Source organism: Eriocheir sinensis, chromosome 43 (assembly GCF_024679095.1).
Source record: "Eriocheir sinensis breed Jianghai 21 chromosome 43, ASM2467909v1, whole genome shotgun sequence".
NCBI lineage: Eukaryota > Metazoa > Arthropoda > Malacostraca > Decapoda > Varunidae > Eriocheir > Eriocheir sinensis.
In genome coordinates this window covers 9228830-9249605 of record NC_066551.1, presented here as the reverse complement: position 1 = coordinate 9249605, position 20776 = coordinate 9228830, and the positions used below count along the sequence as shown (strand labels likewise).

The 20776-nt window shown below is 43.5% G+C and overlaps 1 pseudogene; it reads left to right on the top strand.

Annotated features, from left to right (window-relative positions):
• The window catches only part of LOC127010448 (basic proline-rich protein-like), a 99569-nt pseudogene that overhangs the window by 50704 nt on the left and 28089 nt on the right, over window positions 1-20776 (top strand).

Sequence of the window (20776 nt, the reverse complement as noted above, 5' to 3'; positions counted from 1 at the left end):
AGAGAACCGTGGACAGACATATTGCAGCTCCCGGAAACCTAAGACTGCCTATCATCTCCATCTGTAAGTTTATCTGTAACCATTTCTTGATCCGGTCTTCCGCGTTGGCCCTCACCACATGACTGCCGGGACATCAGCAAGTCAAGGCAGGCCGAGTCTATTGTGAGGCGGACACGACCTGCGCGGCACGACGATGGATGAGGAATGGTTGAGGAATGCATGACGAGTGTGTGGCAGAAGAGACGAAGTGCGGATCGGAAAAAAAAGACAGACAGACCTCGCATATAAAGCCTTTGAGGAATGCTGGACGAGTGTGTGACAGAGGAAACGAAGGGAGGATGAGGGGAGACAGACCTCGCATATAAATCGTCTAGGAAATGTATGACGAGGATGTGAACGAGGAGAAATAGACACAGGGAGGAAGAGGAAAAACAGACCAGCGTGTGACAGATGAGACGAAGAAAGGAAAAATATACGAACATACTTGGCATATATAAATAGATAGATAGATAGATAGATAGAGATAGATAAATATAGATAGATATAAAGTGTTTGAGGAAAGCATGACCGGTGTGTGACAGAGAGGACAAAGTAAGAAAGAGTAAAGATAGGCCTTGGGAAGCGAGACTGACGATAGAGAGATGAAAAAGGAGAATAAGCAGAAGAAAGAAAGAAACAAGGAAAGAATGAAGAAAGGTAGCTTGGAACAGAGAACCAGGAGGAGGAAAAGAAAGAGAGGTAGCAGGATAAAAAAAAAATGGAGGAGGAGGAGGTGGTACATTGTCTGAGTGAGTGTGTGAGGGAAGACAAAGTGAAGAAAAGTAAAAATAGACCTCGCGTATGGGAATGTTCGAGGGATGCATGACAGCCGTGTAAATGAGGAGACGAAATGAGGAAGAGGAAAGACAGACCCCGGCTATATATCGTGCGAGGAATGCAGGACGAGACACACGGGAGATAAAGTGAGGAAGAGAAAAAAAAGACCACGTATATATATTCTTCGAGGAATGTATGAGCAATGACAGAAGAGATAAAGGACCAAAAAAAATAGATTACGCATATAAATTCGGTACATAAATTCATGACCATACTTTACAACCACACAAAAGCCGAGAAAAAAACACATACGAAAGCTCAAGACCACTTATCTACATACATCAGCCTCTACCCAAACTATCCCTTGAGCCCTACTGATGGCGCTAACACATCTACGTGACAGAGAAGATAGAGCAGGGAGCAAAAAAAACAGACAGACTACACACATAAATTCACCAGATAAATTTATGACCCCACATTACACCCACTCAAAGCCCTAAGAACAAATAAATTAAATCAAGTAAACGCTCAAAATATCTTATCTACATACGTTAACCTCTACCCTAACAATCCCTAAAGACCCATTGATAGCGTTGACTGATCTACGTGTCCCCGCACTCAGGAGCCCTAAAAACAAACAAATGAATCAAATAAAACCTCAAAATATCTTATCTACATGCGTCAACCTCTACCCTAACAATCCTAAAGACCCATTGACAGCGAGGACAGATCTACGCGTTCTCGGTTGGTATTTTTAGACTCTTCCAGACCTCACATCAAATATTTCCAAAGGTCAAAATGGAGCTCAATCGGGTTCGCAGGAGTGTTATTTTACGTTCACGGTATAGAGGAAGGGTCAAACTACCACCAGGGTCATAAAACTACCTATGGAAATGCCCAAAGCTCCTACGAAAGCCTTGCCACATGTGTTATTTTAGGTTCACGGTACAGAGGAAGGGTCAAACTATCACCAGGGTCATATAATTACCCCTGGAAATGCCTTAAACTCCTACGAAAGCCTTGCCACATGTGTTCTTTTAGGTTCACGGTACAGAGGAAGGGTCAAACTACCACCAGGGTCATAAAACTACCCCTGGAAATGCACAAAACTCCTACGAAAGCCTTGCCACATGTGTTCTTTTAGGTTCACGGTACAGAGGAAGGGTCAAACTACCACCAGGGTCATAAAACTACCCCTGGAAATGCCCAAAACTCCTACGAAAGCTTTGTCAGATATATGTGTTTTTGCGCCGAAATGTTTAGGTTGGTATTATAAGACACTCTCGCTTCTCACATCAGCAATTTCTAAAGGTCAAAGAGGGGTTCAGTCGGGTTCCAGTGGGTGTTTCTTCAGGTTCATGGTACAGAAGAAGACTCACACTACCACCAGAGTCAAATAATTACCCCTTGACATGCCCAAAACTCCTACGAAAGCCATGTCCAATATATGTGTTTTGGCGCCGAAATCTTTAAGTGTATGACCCATCGCCCCCTTCACCGCCTCGCCGCCTCCGTCAGTCCCAGCGGCACACAGACACAGTAGCCGGCCTCCCCCCTCGCCCCCTCAGGCCCAAGCCGTTCCCCGCAAGATGTATCGCCCCGCCGTAACCTTAGTAGGTTCCTGGTACAGACGAAGGCTCAAACTGCACCAGTCTTTTTCTCCCCCTTCCTTTCCCCACTCCTCCCTTTGTCATTTTCCTCCCTCCTCCCCCTTCCCTAACACCCCATATCTTTCCCCTCGACCTCGGTAATCCCAGTTTCAGGTGGAGGGAGGGAGGGAGAGAAGAGGGGGTGAGAGGAGGGAGGGAGAGAGAGGAGGAGAGGGGAGGGAAGTAGGAAATACGAGAAAACTCACAAAAAACGAAAAAAGTAAATATCTGGCACAGAAATCTCCCCATCAGAGAGAGAGAGAGAGAGAAAGAGGGGGAGGGGGGGGGAGTGTGTGCGTTTTAGGACCCGTGTTCGAATCCCTGATGGGCGTGTCTTCCTTCTTTCCTCTCACGGCCAGTCATCAGCGAGAGGCGCTCCAATTATCTCAGGTGTGACGGGCTGACCGGCAGGTGTGTGTGAAGATAGATAGATAGATAAGAACATAAGAACGCAGGAGTCTGCAAGAGGCCGGTAGGCCTGTACGAGGCAGCTCCTTTGACCCTAAGCTCCCGTGTATCTAACCCCACCTAATATCGCTGTCCATGAATTTATCTGGTCTATTTTTGAATGTGACAATTGTATTGGCACTCACCACATGACTGCTAAGCCTATTCCACTCATCCACCACCCTGTTAGTAAACCAATTTTTGCCTATGTCCCTGTTGAATCTGAATTTATCCAGTTTAAACCCGTTACTTCGTGTCCTACCCGGTTTTCTTACCAACAAAACCTTATGAATGTCTCCCTTATTAAAGCCCTTCATCCATTTATAAACCTCGATCATGTCTCCACGCACCCTTCGCCTTTCTAGAGAATGCAAGTTTAACTGTTTGAGTCTTTCCTCGTATGGCAAGTTTCTCAACCCCTGAATCATCTTAGTCATCCTCCTCTGCACCGATTCTAACATTTTGATATCCATTCTATAGTAAGGTGACCAGAACTGAACCGCATAGTCAAGAGAGAGAGAGAGAGAGAGAGAGAGAGAGAGAGAGAGAGAGAGAGAGAGAGAGAGAGAGAGAGAGAGAGAGAGAGAGAGAGAGAGAGAGAGAGAGAGATGTACTACCTTTGTAAATCCAACTAAGCCTTGAAACTTATTAAAAAAAATCGCTCACAACACACACACACACACACACACACACACACACACACACACGAGACAACTGCGCATTATTCACGGCGCGCGTCTCTCGCCTATGTGTGTGTGTGTGTGTGTGTGTGTGTGTGTGTGTGTGTGTGTGTTTCGTTTCTCGTTCACTGCCCGGATCCACCTTTTGCCACACTGACGTAGGAAGACAGAGAGTTTCCGTGCGGCAAAATCCATCTCCTGACCTCCACGCTCTTGCAGGTGAAAAAGGAAAACTGTGAAGAGGAGAGGAGAGGAGAGGAGAGGAGAGGAGAGGAGAGGAGAGGAGAGGAGAGGAGAGGAGACGAGAGGAGAGGAGAGAGGAGAAGAGCAGCACAAGGGGAGAGGAGTGAAGGTAAACACGGAAGGAATAGGGGAAGGAAGGAAGGAAGGAAGGAAGGAAGAAAGTACAGAGATTGATAGATAAGTGAAGGTGGAGAAATAAAACTGTGAAGAGGAGAGGAAAGGAGAGGAGAGGAGCAGTACAAGGGGAGAGAAGTGAAGGTAAACACGGAAGGAATAGGGGAAGGAAGGAAGGAAGGAAATAAGAGAGTACAGAGATTGATAGATAAGTGAAGGTGAAGAAATAAAACTGTGAAGAGGAGAGGAGAAGAGGAGAGGAAAGGAGAGGAGAGGAGCAGCACAAGGGGAGAGAAGTGAAGGTAAACACGGAAGGAATAGGGGAAGGAAGGCAGGAAGGAAATAAGAGAGTACAGAGATTGATAGATAAGTGAAGGTGGAGAAATAAAACTGTGAAGAGGAGAGGAGAGGAGAGGAGAGGAGAGGAGAGGAGAAGAGCAGCACAAGGGGAGAGAAGTGAAGGTAAACACGGAAGGAATAGGGGAAGGAAGGAAGGAAGGAAGGAAGGAAGGAAGGAAAGAAGAAAGTACAGAGATTAATAAATAAGTAAAGGTGGAGAAATAAAACTGTGAAGAGGAGAGGAAAGGAGAGGAGAGGAGAGGAGAGGAGCAGTACAAGAGGAGAGAAGTAAAGGTAAACACTGAAGGAATAGGGGAAGGAAGGAAGGAAGGAAGGAAAGAAGAGAGTACAGAGATTAGGTTAGGTTAGGTTAGGTTAAGTAAAGGTGGATAAATAATAGAATATGCACGTAGAAGGGAGGAGGAAAAGTATACAGGGATAAATATGAAGAATTAGGAGGAAAGAAAAAGGAGAACGAACAAACAAGGATGAGAAATAGGAGAAGGGAAGGAAGGAAGAGTACAGGGATTAATATGTAAGTAAAGGTAAAGAAATAATAGGAAATGCAAGTAGAAGGGAGGAGGAAGAGAGTATACAGAGAAAAATGTTTATAATGAGGAGGAAAGAAAAGAGAGAAAGATAAGGAGGATAAAAGGAGGGTTATAAGCAGGAGAGGATGAAGAGGAAACAGTGAGAAGAAGAGGAGGAATTGGTTGATATGGACGAGGAGAAAGAGGAGGAAGAGGAAGAAAATAAAGACGAGAGGAACGGAGGGAAACAGAAAACATATGTGAAAAAAAAGAGCTTATGAGGGAGAAAGAATGCAGAGGGAAAGATAAAAGGATAATGAGAAAATGGTTGATACGAACGAGGAAGAGGAGGAGGAGGAGGAGAACAGGAGAGGGAAAACAAAGAGCTATATGTAAAAGAAAAAAATATGGGCACGATATGATGAAGAGGAAACAATAAGAGGAAAGAAGAAACTAGTTGATATAGACGAGGAGGAAGAGGAAGAGGAGGAGGAGGAAGAGAAAGAGGAGAGCGAGACGGAAGAGAAAGAGGACAGTAATGAAGATAAACAAGAAAAAAGGTGAAAATATGATGAAGAGAAAATAATGAGAAGAGGAGAAGGAAATTCTTGATATGGACGAGGAGGAAGAAGAGGAGGAAGAGGAGAAAGAGAGAGAGAAGGACGAGGAGAGAGAGAAAAAGGACAGGAATGAAGAAAAACAAGAAAAAGGGTGAAAATATGAGAATATGAAAAAGTAGAAACAATGTGAAGAAAATGAGGAAATTGTTGATATGGACGAGGAGGAAGAAGAGGAGGAAGAGGAGAAGGACAGCAAAGAAAGAAAAGAAAATATATGTGAAAAGATTAGGAGCAGAAAAGAATGAAAAGAAAAGGAGGATTAGGTTGATATGGACGAGGAGGAGGAGGAAGAAGAGGAGGAGGAAGAAGAGGAAGAGAAGGAGGATAGGTATGAAGGAAAACAGAAAATAAAAAAAGGGATAATGAGCAGGAAAGATGAAGAAACGATAAGGGAAAAGGAGAAATAGGAGAAAGAGGAGGAAGAGTAGGAGGAGGACAGGGAAGAAGGAAAATAGAAATAAAATATGCAAAAAAAAAAGATGATTATGACCAGGAAAGGATGGAGAGGAAAAACGAGGGAATGGTTCATATCAACGAAGAGAGGAGGAAAAGGAGGACAAGAAAGAAGAAAGACAAAGAAGGAAAATGGAAACAGAGAAAAGAAGACGATATATTAAGATGAAGATTGAAGGAAGGAGGAGAGAAACAAAACACTAAAGACTATAAGAAAATGGAAGACTGAAGAGGAAAAGAAAGGAGGGAAGGAAAGGAAGGAAGCAAGAAAGAGAAAACGTTGATAGAATGAAAAGGAATGATGGTGATGATGATGGTGATGATGATAATGATGATGAAAGTGATAAATAAAGAGAAAATGAAAAATAGACAAATAAAATGGTGATCTTTAATAATAAGAGGAAGTGAAACAAGTACAGGAGGAATAGGTAAGGAGAGGAAAAGGAAGAGAAGGAGGAAGAGGAGGAGGAGGAGGAGATAAAGGAGGAGGAGAATGACGCATAAATCCAAGATAATCACCAATTTCGGGGTTTATGAGGCGCGGAGGCTGAGTGAGGGAGGGATTAATGAGGGAAAGGTAGGGAAATGAGAGAGGAATGAGGGTAGGAGGGAGAAAAATGAGGGAGAAATAGCAAGAAGAATGAGGAGAAAAGGAGAAAAAGATGATGGAAATTGACAGAAGGAATGAGAGATGGGAGAGAAGGAATTGTAAAAGAATGAGGGAGAGATGAGGATGGGAGAGGATAATGAGGAAAAAATGGCAAAAGGGATGAGGAGAGAAAAAGGAAGAGATGATAGAAATTGACAGAAGGAATGAGAGATGTGAGAGAAGGGAACAGAGATGAATGAGAAAAAGATGAGGAAGGGAGAGAAAAATGAGGAGAGAAGAAGGGAGAGATGATGGTAACTGACAGAAGGAACGAAATATGGTTTGAAGCTAACAGGAAGAAAAAGGAAAACATGACAAAATAAATAGGGAAGGGGATGAGGGAGGGGAAATAAAATGAGGGAGGAATGACGAGAATGAGGAGAGAGAGAAAACAAGGGAGAGATATTTGAACCTGACAGGAGGAATGAAGGGAAATATAGCGAAAGGAAATAGGGAGAGGAATAAGGGAGGAAGGGAAATAAAATGAGGGAGGAATGACGAGAATGAGGAGAGAGAGAAAACAAGGGAGAGATATTTGAACCTGACAGGAGGAATGAAGGGAAATATAGCGAAAGGAAAGAGGGAGAGGATTAAGGGTGAGAGGGAAATAAAATGAGGGAGGAATGACGAGAATGAGGAGAGAGAGAAAACAAGGGAGAGATATTTGAACCTGACAGGAGGAATGAAGGGAAATATAGCGAAAGGAAAGAGGGAGAGGAATAAGATAGGAAGGGAAATAAAATGAGGGAGGAACGACAGAATGCTAAGGAGAGAGGACTGGAGAGGCAAGTACCACGCAGTTATGAGAAGGAAATGGTGGAAGGAAAGAGGAGGGAAAGACTGAGTGAATGAGAGGTATGGTAGTGGAATGATGTGAAGGAGGAGAAACGAGAGAGAGAGAGAGAGAGAGAGAGAGAGAGAGAGAGAGAGAGAGAGAGAGAGAGAGAGAGAGAGAGAGAGAGAGAGAGAGAGAGAGAGAGAGAGAGAGAGAGAGAGAGAGAGAGAGAGAGAGAGAGAGAGAGAGAGAGAGAAATGTGTGGAAGGGAGAGGAAGACGGAGGGAAAAAAAAAACTATGAATAATGTTGCTGTAATGACGGATAGAATGAGGAAGGAAGGAAGGAAGGAAGGAAAAGGAGGAAGAAGGAAGAAGAGGAGAACTTATTTTGAAGGGAAACAAGAGAACATTAATTTTCATGCTTCCAAAAATAGAAAAAAATACTAAGACATAATAGAGAAAAAAAAGTAAAGGAGAAAGAAGTTACTGACGAGGCGTAAAAGTAGGTAAGTAGATAAATAAACAGATAGATAGATAGATAGATAGATAGAGAGAGAGAGAGAGAGAGAGAGAGAGAGAGAGAGAGAGAGAGAGAGAGAGAGAGAGAGAGAGAGGAAAAAGGTAGGTAAGTAGGCAGGTAAGTAGACAGGTAAGTGGGCAGGTAAGCAGACAGCCAGGTAGGTAGAGAGCAGGAGGGTAAAAAAAATAATGAGGGTACGAGGTGAAGGAGGAGGATCGGAGCAGAGGAAAAGAACAAGGAAGGGAGAGGGGACAGGGGCGAGAAGGAAGAATAGAAGAATAAAGAGAGGAAGAAGAGAAAAGGGGAAAATAAATGGAAAAGAAATGTCGGTAGTTTAAAAAATAGAAGACAATTTAAATTCACTGTGGTAATGTTGTTAGGCGGAAGATGAGGAGGAAGAGGAGGAAGAGGAGAAATTGAGGAGGAGGAGGAGGAGGAGGAGGAGGAGGAGGAGGTGGAGAAACTATGTAGCCATCTGGAATCTGCATCCAAAGAGAATGTCTGACAGAGAGAGAGAGAGAGAGAGAGAGAGAGAGAGAGAGAGAGAGAGAGAGAGAGAGAGAGAGAGAGAGAGAGAGAGAGAGAGAGAGAGAGAGAGAGAGAGAGAGAGAGAGAGAGAGAGAGAGAAACGTAACCAATCAACACACACACACACACACACACACACACACACACACACACACACACACACACACACACACACACACACACACACACACATACACACACACATACACACACACACACACCTGCACCCTAACGATAAGCCAACCATCTAATCCACAGGTAAGTCTCGTCCATTCCTTTCCTTAGTCTTCTCACTTGCAAATATTTCCAACTACTTCATTCATAAATTTTGCCTTTTTTTCCTACACACAAAACAAAACAAAGCAGTATACCCATCCATTCTACCTGAAAACATATCTCGACTTCTGTTTGTTTTTTGTTTGTTTTCTTGACATCCTCCCCTACCCCTTCCTCCCCCCAGCCGGACACAACAGCCTCTCTCTCGTTCTGAAAATAGCGCTCTCATTTCCGTCATTTTTTCGCACAAGTTCTCCTTAAAAGTCGTTCTCATTTCCCGTCAATTCTCCGGCCGGTTACGTGTTGCAGTAGCGCGCATCTTTCCTCTGTATAGTGCACGCAACGTTAACTACCATCATTATCTATCTATCATCTCTCTATCTATCACCCTTTTTTAGTGCATCGATTGTTTTCTTTATTTTTCCCTTCTGCATACAAAGTTTCATCCCTCACTTTTCCTCTGTAGTGCACACAATGTTACTATCATCTCTCTTGTTTCATATCCTTTTGTAGTGCACTCAACGTTCTTTTCTGGATCCATCGTTTTCATCATCTTTCTACTGTGCACTCGAAATATCTATCCATTTGTAGTGCATCGAACGTTTTCTTTTTCTTTCCCTTAGCATTCAACGTTTCTATCATCATTCTCCTGTGCATTCAACGTTTCTCTCATCCATTTGTCGTACACTCAACGTTTTCTCTTTCTCACCCTTCTGCACCCAACCTTTCCATCATCTTTTTTCTTGTGCATTCAACGTTTGTATCATCCATTTGTCGCGCACTCAAAGTTTTCTCTTTCTTTCCCTTCTGCACCCAACGTTTTCATCCTCTTTCATTCTGTAGTGCATCGAACGTTTCCGATCATCTTTCTCACAATACCCAACCTTTCCATTTTCTACTTCGTCTATACTCCAGTTCCGACAGACATTCTTTTTACCACTCTCTCTCTCTCTCTCTCTCTCTCTCTCTCTCTCTCTCTCTCTCTCTCTGTCTCTGTCTCTCTCTGTCTCTCTCTCTCTCTCTCTCTCTCTCTCTCTCTTAATGTCACTCGGTTCATCTATAACAACGATCCTCTTCATCTGTTAATATAAGGAGTTCGATCTTTTTCCTGACCTGTCCAACTCTCTCCCAAGGAGGAGTAAGCAAGGTATCTTCCCCTTTAATTCGTTCCCTGGTTCTGATGCTCCTCTGTCTTTTAATGCCTCGCCATTACGTTACTTTCCCTTATTTCTTCAGCTCTTCTTTCCGTATATCCTGTTTTCTGCGTTGTGGTGTTCGTATGGCGGAAGTTTTGTTGTGAGTCTAAATTCAAGTCTTATTCGAACTCACGCGCGAAAAAATGAGTACAGTAAAATGAAATGAGTTGGTGTTTTCTTTTCTTTTCTCTATTTATTTCATTCTCCGTAAGACTACATGAAGAAAAACATAGAGAACACAAAAGAAAATCAAATAAATAAATAAATAAACAATAAAACAATGACTGAGTGAGGAAATAAGGGAATGAGTGAGTAATTTGCTGAGTGAATGAGTGAGAATGAGAGCAAGATAGTGAGTTACTGACTGAAATAGAAACTGACTAACTGACTGACTGATGGACTGACTGACCGGTTGACTGACTGGTTGACTGACTGGCTGACTGACTGGTTGACTGACTGGTTGACTGACTGGTTGACTGACTGGTTGACTGACTGGCTGACTGACTGGTTGACTGACTGGTTGACTGACTGGTTGACTGACTGGTTGACTGACTGGCTGACTGACTGGTTGACTGACTGGTTGACTGACTGGTTGACTGGTTGACTGACTGGTTGACTGACTGGCTGACTGACTGGTTGACTGACTCTCTCTCTCTCTCTCTCTCTCTCTCTCTCTCTCTCTCTCTCTCTCTCTCTCTCTCTCTCTCTCTCTCTCTCTCAATCGACTAGATATTGTCCTCACGCACACACCTGCACCTTTCACACACACACACACACACACACACACACACACACACACACACACACACACACACACACACAATGCCAGTGAGAGAGAGAGAGAGAGAGAGAGAGAGAGAGAGAGAGAGAGAGAGAGAGAGAGAGAGAGAGAGAGAGAGAGAGAGAGAGAGAGAGAGAGAGAGAGAGAGAGAGAGAGAGAGAGAGAAATACGCAATAAACATAAAAACTAATGACAAATGCAATCCTTCACAAAACACATCTTCGTATTGTTCTCCTCCGCCTCCTCCTCCTCCCCCTCTTCCTCCTTCTCCTCCTCCTTCAATTTCATACTCCTCCTGCTTTTCCAATTTCATTTTTCCCACCTCTCCTCCTACCTTCTTCTTCTTTTTCTTCTTTTTCTTCTTTTTCTTCTTCTTCTCCTCCTCGTCCCCCTTCTCTTCCTACTGGTTCATTGCAAGTAATTTCGAGTGCAAGATGCCGGGAGTAATGTTGCCTTATAACTCACTGGTGAGACCTCAACTGGAATATGCAGTGAAATTTTGGTCCCCTAATTACAAGGACTTTGAATTGCACGAGTACCGCGGACCCAAATTCAAATCACGGCCCCAGCAGTAAGCGTACAACCCACCCAGAAGTTCATCCTCCCATCCTTGCTTGTCGATAATTGAGTACTTACGAAAACCTGAGGAAGGTAAACTATAGTAGCCCGTTTGTTAGACTGGCCCAGTGTCCCGGTAATGGGTCCCGCCACAAGCTCAAGGGCCAGTGTGACGGAGATGAGCATGGAGGCCACGCACCGCTTAGCGTATGCCCCATATTTTACCTTACAGCGACGCGCTGCGAAAATTATTCAATCATTGAGGCCAACCTTATGGAGAACAACTCAAATGACTCAACATTTTTACGTTAGAAAAGATGTGATTGCCGGGGAATTTGATCCAGGTCTTTGAAAACATGAACAAGTCCAATAATGTCGATCACTCAAAGCTTTCTGTAATTCAAGCTAATTCGAGAACGTAATTCAAGCTAATTCGAGAACAAGATACAATGCTTAAGCAATTTAAGCGAAGCGATGTAGTATAGTCATCGGCAGGAGTCGAATCGTGTCATCCTGCATTGGAACAACCTTCCTGCAGATGTAGTTAATGCACAAAATAATGATCTACTTGCTCAAGAATCGCTTTGATCATCACTTTGTTGCGTCAGTGGGGAAATGAACATACCCGCGCGTAGGTACAAACCTGCTCCGCGGGTCTGATTACTCAAGTGACTGAGGAATTGATTAAATCACTAAAGTAGGTAGGCTTGCAATGATCCAACATGCTTTATTGCCTGCTCTTCCATGTTTCCGTGTTTCGTCCTCTTCAATTTCCTTCTCGTCCGGCTTCTCCATTTTAATTTCTATCTTCTCTCCCGCCTACCTTTTTACCTCCTCCTCCTCCTCCTCCTCCTCCTTGCCTTGCCGCGTCAGGACAACTCGGTCCAAAAGATGATTCGGTTCAGATATTTATTGTTTTTTTTTTCTTCCTCGCCGCCAATGTAATTTTCGATGGTGAATGGACATTATGATTATTATTTCCGTGAGGCGACGTTTATTAATCTATCTATTTATATCTCTATCCTTTTTTTCTTCTATGTTTGTTGGCTCCATTTATTACATTATTTTTTTCTTTATTGATTCGTTTATTTTTAGATACAAAGATAATCCTTACTATATCTATTTGTCTATTTATTCATTTGATCTATTGGTTAATCTCTAACACCTTCGTTCATTCCTTCATTCCTTCATTCATTAACTTTTTCATTTCCTTCGGTCATCATCATCACCATCATCACCATTATCATCATCATCATCATTATCATCACCATTATCATCACCATTATCATCATCATCATCATCATCACCATCAATAACAGACGAATATATCTATACTTCTTGTTACATGTTTACGTCATTGAATTAGAAAAGGTTGGTGGTGAAATCCTCAACCAATTCCACCATCATCCTCACCATCATCACCATCGTCATCATCATTTCCACTATCAACACCACAGACGACCTTTACCTATGCTTCCTTTGACTTGGTAACGTTGTGCAAAAGGTTCACCATCACCACCACCATCATCACTATCATCATCTTCTTTACTGTACCTTCCACAACAAAAAATACATCAACGAAATGAAAAAGAAATTGCAGACATATTAAAAAAAACTATCATCAGTAGAAACATTACCCCCCCACACCATCAACATCACCACCACCATTACCACCCCCATCATCATCATCATCATTACCCTCACCATCACCATCAAGAAGTAGGTCAGTGGTGGTGCTTCGAAGCTGACCGAAACACTGACGGAATGAACGAAACATGAGACACTGATTAATAAGGAGGAGGTGAAGAAGAAGAAGGAGGAGGAAGAAGGAGAAAGGAGGAGGAGATGAAGAAGGAGGAAGAAAAAGAGGAGACAGAGGAGGAGGTGAAGAAGAAGAAGACGAGGAAGAAGAAAAAGATGATGATGAAGAAAAGACGAAGACAGACGAAGACGAAGACGACGATGATAATGATGATAATGAAAATGATGATAATGACAATAAGGATGATGATAAATAAAAAGCGGAACAAAAGAACCAAAAAATCAAAAATAACAACCAAAGAATATAACAATACTAATACCGATAACAAAACCGAAAACAACAATAACAATAACCTAAACAAAGCTAAAAATAACGCTAGTAAAAGTTAATGATAAGAAGACTCACCACCATTCACATACTTCACCACACAATCGACTAATAATAACAATAAGCCTCCCACACAGTATAGGCCTATCCACCCTCAACCACCCACTAAGAATACACATCTACGGAAGGGAAAGAAGAGAAAATTGAAATCCTCTCATCCGATCCTCTTTTTCATCATCTCGAGTAATCCCTTCAAGACTTCTCCGCCGCTAAGGGTCAAAATCCCTCTCTCTCAGCCCGTGTTTCCCTCCTAATGATCATCGCCTCCCGCCAAAATAACAGGATTGATCGCCCACTAGTGACGTCACGTGATTCTCCTCGCTCATTGGTCGCCAGCACGTGTGTCCCTCGCTTCTCGGCACGCCATTGGTCGGCTGGTGCGTGACGTCATCAAAGGGGAGACGGAAATGAAGAGTGCGACTTAAAGGAGATTCTTTGTAATGCTTTAGAATTGGCGATGAGACGGATGACACAGAGAGAGAGAGAGAGAGAGAGAGAGAGAGAGAGAGAGAGAGAGAAATACGTATCAAGAAACTGCAATACATGATCAAAAAGGGAAAAAAGTAAAAGGGGAGGACTATTGAGAGAGAGAGAGAGAGAGAGAGAGAGAGAGAGAGAGAAATATGTATCAAGAAACTGCAATACATGATCAAAAAGGGAAAAAAGTAAAAGGGGAGGACTATTAAGAGAGAGAGAGAGAGAGAGAGAGAGAGAGAGAGAGAGAGAGAGAGAGAGAGAGAGAGAGAGAGAGATGGACTAAAAAGAAACACAGATAATAAAACTGATATACGAGATCGGAGAGGAAAAGAAACAAGGGGGGAACTATGAGAGAAAGAAATAATGTCATCAGTAAACACGAAATAAGGAACAAAGGGAGGGAGAAAGACAAACAGACGGAGACGGACAAGGACATCCAACAAAGCCACACAAAGACAAACAGACAGGCGGGGACAGACAGGAGACAAAGCAGGACACAGGACAACAAGGACTCCGGGAAAATGAAGATGTGTAGATACACAAAACAAAGATAAAAGAGAAACTTCCACCGACGGAGAACATGAAAACAGACAGCCATTACCTGACACACAGACACGTGCACAGACGAACACAGACACGGAGAGAGAAAAGAAATATAATGGAGGGAGAAGGGATGGGAAGGAAAGGGAAGGAAAGGAAAGAAAGGGAAGGAAAGGAAAGAAAGGAAAGGAAAGTGAAAGGGAAAGGGAAAGGGATGGGAAGGAAAGGGAAAGGGATGGGAAGGGAAAGGTTTAGAAGGGAAGCTGTTAGAAAGGAAGGAGAGGAAAAGGATAGAAAGGAAAGGAAAGGAAAGGGAAGGGATGGAAAGGAAAGGAAAGGGAAGGGATGGAGAGGAAAGGGAAGGAAAGGAAAGGGAAAGGGAAGGGAAGGGAAGGGGTTAGGTGTTAGAAAGGAAGGAGAGGAAAAGGATAGAAAGGGAAGGGAAGGGAAGGGAAGGAAAGGGAAGGGAAGGGAAGAAAAGGAAAGGGAAGGGAAAGGAAAAGGGAAGGGAAGGGGTTAGAAGGGAAGGGAAGGCGTTAGAAGGGAAGGGAAGGTGTTAGAAAGGAAGGAGAAAAAGGATAGGAAGGGAAGGGAAGGGAAGGGAAAAGGGAAGGTAAGAGAACGTGTTAGAAAGGAAGGCAAGGAAAAGAATAGGAAGGGAAGGAAAGGGGTTAGAAAGGAAGGAGAAAAAGGATAGGAAGGGAAGAGAAGGGAAGAGAAAGAAAGTGAAGCTAAGGAAAAGGAAAAGAAAGGAAAGGAGAAGAAAACAAATGGAGTGAAGGGTAAGTAGAGGAAAAATATGATATGAGAGAAGAAAGGGAAGGGAAGGGAAGGGAAGGGAAGGGAAGAGAAGGGAAGGGAGGCAGGGAAGGAAGGAAAAGAAGGACGCCGGGAGTTATGGAGGGACGGAGGGAGAGAGGAAGATGGTAAAAGTTTACTTAGCACCAAGAAGAGTAATCTCACTAAGTCGTGCTCTGATTTGAGAATGCCACCACCGGCACCACCACCACCACCACCACCACCTCCTCTACGAACACCAACACCACCACCACCACTCCCGCCGCCTACCCTACCAACACCACCACCACCATCACTACCACCTCCACCGCCGCCTATCCTACCAACAACACCAACACCACCACGCCAAACGCTACCACCACCGCCTCCACCATCACCAACACAACCACCTCCACCACCATCACCACTACCACCACCGCCGCCGCCTTCTCTACAAACACGACCACCACCATCACCACCACCTATACCACCACCACCACCACCACCACCGCCTTCACTCCACCACCGTCACTTGCATGCATCTCATTCTCTCCAGCACACTAATGGCCTTCACCCCCTCCCCCCCCCCCTGCCTACAGTCCCCCCACCCACACCCTTCCTCCGTTCGCTTCCTCCCCCCCTCCTCCCTTCCTTCCAAGACCTTTACTTTAACAACAAAACAACAACAGCGACGACAACAACAAAGAAATAGATACAAATTCACCACCACCAACACTAACACCACCACCGCCACAACCACCACAATCACACCACCACCACCACCACCACCAATAGCAACAACAACAACACAAACAACAACTACCTCTACTGCTACCTCGCTTCGCTTGTTTGCTCCTAACGATGCAATTGCCCTCACGAGCATCCGGTAGTTAAGAGCATCCACTAACTAAATCCAGGTTGCAGAGTGGAGGCAAGGAAGGAACGGAAGGAAGAAACGGAGAGAGGGAAACAGGAGGAAAGGATGGATGGCTGGAAGGATGTAGAGGAGGGGGAGGAAGGGAGGAAAGGGAAGAGAGGGAAGGAGAGGTCTAGGATGGGCACGGAGATAAGAGGAAGAGAGGGGAGGAAGAGGGGAGAGGAAAATTAACTCCGGGTTGCATTCCGGACTTGGGGGAATGTATAGAGCGGAAAGACCCAGAAAGAAGACCAGCTGACAAAGGAGAGAGAGAGAGAGAGAGAGAGAGAGAGGTTTAAATATTAACGTTCGTGTGTTTTATTTCCCTTCTCCCCCTCAAAAAAACAGTCGTGGTAGTAGTAGTAGTAGTAGTAGTAGTAGTAGTAGAAATCACTATAAAACACATTAAAAGCAAGAGTATCACACACACACACACACACAGGTATTTTTTTCCTTCTTCGCTTCCAATCTTAACACGATCAGGAAAGAGGCCGTGTGTGTGTGTGTGTGTGTGTGTGTGTGTGTGTGTGTGTGTGTGTGTGTGTGAGAGAGAGAGAGAGAGAGAGAGAGAGAGAGAGAGAGAGAGAGAATCTTCCTCTCCTTTGTAAGCAGCTGCTTCCTTTCTAGAACGTTCCGTATTTTTTCATTTGCTGTACACACACACACACATACACACTCTCTCTCTCTCACTCTCTCTCTCTCTCTCTCTCTCTCTCTCCTGCTCTATACAGACTTTCCTCTTTGTCTTCCTCGTAATAACCTCTCTTCCAACGCAGGCTCTATACATCTCCTCCTCCTCCTCCTCCTCCTCCTCCTCGGCTATTACCAACATATTCACCAGTCTGGAAATGCCAACAAGGTTAATTTCCCCCTTGAATTTACCAATTGACTGGCCATGTATGTCACCCCCACTCACTCTCTCTCTCTCTCTCTCTCTCTCTCTCTCTCTCTCTCTCTCTCTCTCTCTCTCTCTCTCTCTCTCTCTCTCTGTCCGTCAACTTAGCCTAACTTGGTCCCTGTCGCTTCAACCACAACCTGGCCGTGTTAACTAGTGCGTCTTGGAGGAGGAGGAAGAGGAGGAGGAAGAGGAGGAGAAGGAGGAAGAGATGGAGGAGGAGGTAGAGGAGGAGAGATGATAAAATATTGCTAGTTCAAATGAGACAATAGTATGCACGATGATGTTAATAATAATAATAATAATAATAATAATAATAATAATAATAATAATAATAACAACTCCAACCATGACCCACAAACAACGGACACAAAAATAATAATAAAAACGAATTTCTTCTTTCATTCCTTCCTCTCTTTCTTTCTTTCTTTCTCTCTTCCTTCCTTTCTTCTTTCCTTCAATTTTTCTTCCTTTTCTATTTTCAAGTCATTAGCACAGGCTAGTCTGCCTCTAGAGTGGAAAAAGGCCAATGTTACCCCGATATTTAAAAAAGGAGATAAAAAACAAGCCAGTAATTATCGTCCCATCAGCCTTACGTCTGTCCTAATTAAATTATTCGAAAAAATAATCAAGGATAAAATTATCACTTTCCTAGAAACAAATGATTTGATAACTGATAATCAGCATGGATTTCGTAGTAATCGATCTTGCCTTACCAACTTATTAACTTTTTTCAACGACGTTTATTCAAGTTGGGATGCCTGAGCCCCATATGACGTAATTTACCTAGACTTTCAGAAAGCGTTTGATAAAGTTCCCCATGTTAGGCTTATTTCAAAACTGCGTTCCCACGGTATTAGTGACCACCTATGTGCGTGGATTCATGACTGGCTCACCGACAGAGAACAGCGTGTAGTTCTTAATGGTGAAGCATCCGATTGGCAACCCGTCACCAGTGGCGTGCCCCAAGGTTCGGTCCTGGGCCCAACACTATTCATAGTTTACGTAAACGATTTAGAGACTGATATCCTGTTAAAAGTAGCCAAATTCGCCGACGACACCAAATTAGGAGGTACGGTAACGAACAGTAAAAATTGCGAGAACATTCAATCAGACTTAATAAGACTTGCCGACTGGAGCGAAAAATGGCAAATGAGTTTTAACGTAGATAAATGTAAAGTAATGCACATAGGTGAAAAAAATCCTAACTTTAAATATCAGATTCAAGGACATGAGCTCAGCGAAGTAAAACAAGGAAAAGATCTTGGTGTCATTATCAGTAACACTCTTAAAATGAGTGATCAATGTTCTGCAGCGAGTAAAAAAGGCAATATGATGTTGGGATTAATCTCAAGAAACTTTGATATAAATCACCCGAACTTATGAAGAGATTATATTTAGCATTTGTAAGACCACACCTAGAATACGCCGTTCAGTTCTGGTCACCGAACTATATCAAAGATCAAGTTTTGCTAGAAAAGATACAGCGACGAGCAACCAAACAAATTCCAGCGCTCCGAAACTTGCCATATGACGAGCGTTTAGTGCGTTTAGATATGTTTTCCCTAAAAAAGCGAAGGATAAGAGGGGACTTAATTGAAGTGTTCAAAATCCTTAATGGATTCGACAACATTAACCCAGATAGTCTATTTCAGAGAGACACCAACACGAGAACACGCAGCAACGGTATGAAGTTAAAGGGAAATCGATGTAACACATTGGTGCGCAGTTTTTTCAATAACAAAGTCGTCGATCACTGGAATAGACTCCCACCGTCAGTAGTTAGCGCACAGAGTATCAATAGCTTCATGTCTTCTTTGGATAAGTACTTCAGGGATATAAGATTATACTGACCCTTTTTCGCATGTTTTCAGACAGATTGCAGCAAGACCTCAACCTATATTCAAATAATTTTCCCCTACAACCTAGATTGCAAGTAGCGAAAGTCAACAATAGAGTAAAGCAACAGTTAATGTTCGCATGACAGGTGGAGTGAGGTGCGGGTGCAGTAAGGTGACAGGTTACTGGTGCGTGCCTAGTACAGCCGGTAAAACGAGGATCAAGCCTCCACCTGTGCCCCTGAAACTACACCTCACCCATCGTGGGTATTAGGGGGAATTCTGGGCCTGCCCTGTGTAGGCCATTCGTCCTCTTCCAGTCTCCCTGTGTTTCTATGTTCTTATGTTCTTATGTAATGAAGTCATTTTCCCCCACAGCTTAGGTTACCAGTAGTGTAAGTTAAGGGTAGTAATTTCCTCTTATTTCTCTCTTTACTGTAAAATTTCCATGTCCCTTTCTTCCTTAAATGTACATGGTGTACTCTTCTAACTATTTCCTGCCGGCACGTTGCCGGAGGGAGAGGTGGGTGGGGAGGAGCCTTCATCTATTCTAGCCTGTTCTACCACACGTAGTTTACTAGTAGTAGCGGTAGTAAACAGACACCCTCGCCATAGACCGACAGGTCTTCTGGTATCTGTTCTTCTTATGTATTCCTATGTATTCCTATGTATATTTTTCTTCCTTTCTAAGAGATGACAATAATAACAATAAAAACATTCTTCCTTTCTTTTTTCTTTCCTTTTTCCTTTCTTCTTTCCATTTTTCTTTCTTCTTTTTCTTCCTTCTAAAATAATAAAAAAATAATAATAAAAAACAACTTCCTTTCTTTCTTTTCTTTCTTTAATTCCTTTCTATCCTTCCTTCCTTCCTTTCTTATTTCCATTTTTTCCTTCTTTTCTTCCTTCCTTTCTTCCTTCCTTTTTACCCTTGACTTCCTTTCCTGGGTGACCCTTCTAATGTCTTCCTCCTCCTCCTCCTCCTCCTCCTCCTCCTCTTCCTCCCCCCCCCCATAAGTCAGGTGAGCGCGCGTGGCAGTCGTGTTTTCTTCAGGTAATTGTTCGCGTTGAATCTTGTGACGTAATTGTTCCATAAATCAGCGATCACCCTTTGTCCGTAGCCAGCCCTTGCGCCCCTCACTCTCCCCTCTCCATTCTTCCCTCCCCTTCTTTCCTCCCCTTCCCTCCCCTTCCCTTGTCCCCTTCTTTTCTTCTCTCTATCCCTTCCCTCACTCTTTTACTTCCTTTTTTTCTTCTCTGTACCACCTCTCACTCCCCCTCACTCTCCCCTCTCCATTCTTTCTTCCCCTTCTTTCCTCCCCTTCCCTCTCCCTCCCCTTGTCCCCCTTTTCTTCTCTCTACCCCTTCCCTTACTTATATTTCTTTCTCTTTTCTTCTCTGTTCCATACCTCACTCTCCCCTTTCTCTCCCTTCTTTCTTTCTTTTCCCCCTTTTTTTCCTTTTTCTTCTTTCTTTTCCCTCACTCTCTATTTTTTCTCTTTTTTTATCCCTCCCCTCTCCCTCCTTTCTTCCCATTCCTTCTCCCACCCTTTATTTCCCTTTCGTCTTCTGTATCCCTTCTCTCACTCTCCCATCTCCATTCTATCCTCCCCTTCCCTCTCCCTTCCATTCTTCAGTTTTCTTCTCTCTCTCTCTCTCTCTCCCTTCCCCTCCCTCTCCCATGTCCTTCGTCTCCTAATCTTTTTTCTTCTCTATATCCTTTTTGTCACTTTTCCTTCTTCCCTTTTCTGCTCTATCCCCTCTCACTTCCTTATTTCCCCTCCCTCTCCTTCCCTTTTATTCTCTATCCCTTCCTCACCTCTCTCCTCTTTTTTTTCCAATCCCTCTCCTTCCCATTTTCTTCTATCTCCCTTCCCTTCCTTTTCCCTCTCTCCTTCTCTCAACATTTTCCCTTTAAACCTTCACTCTCCTCTCCTACTCCATATCTCTCTCCTGCATCTCTTTCTCTTCCTCTCATTCATATTCCTTCTTTATATTCCTTCAATCTCCTT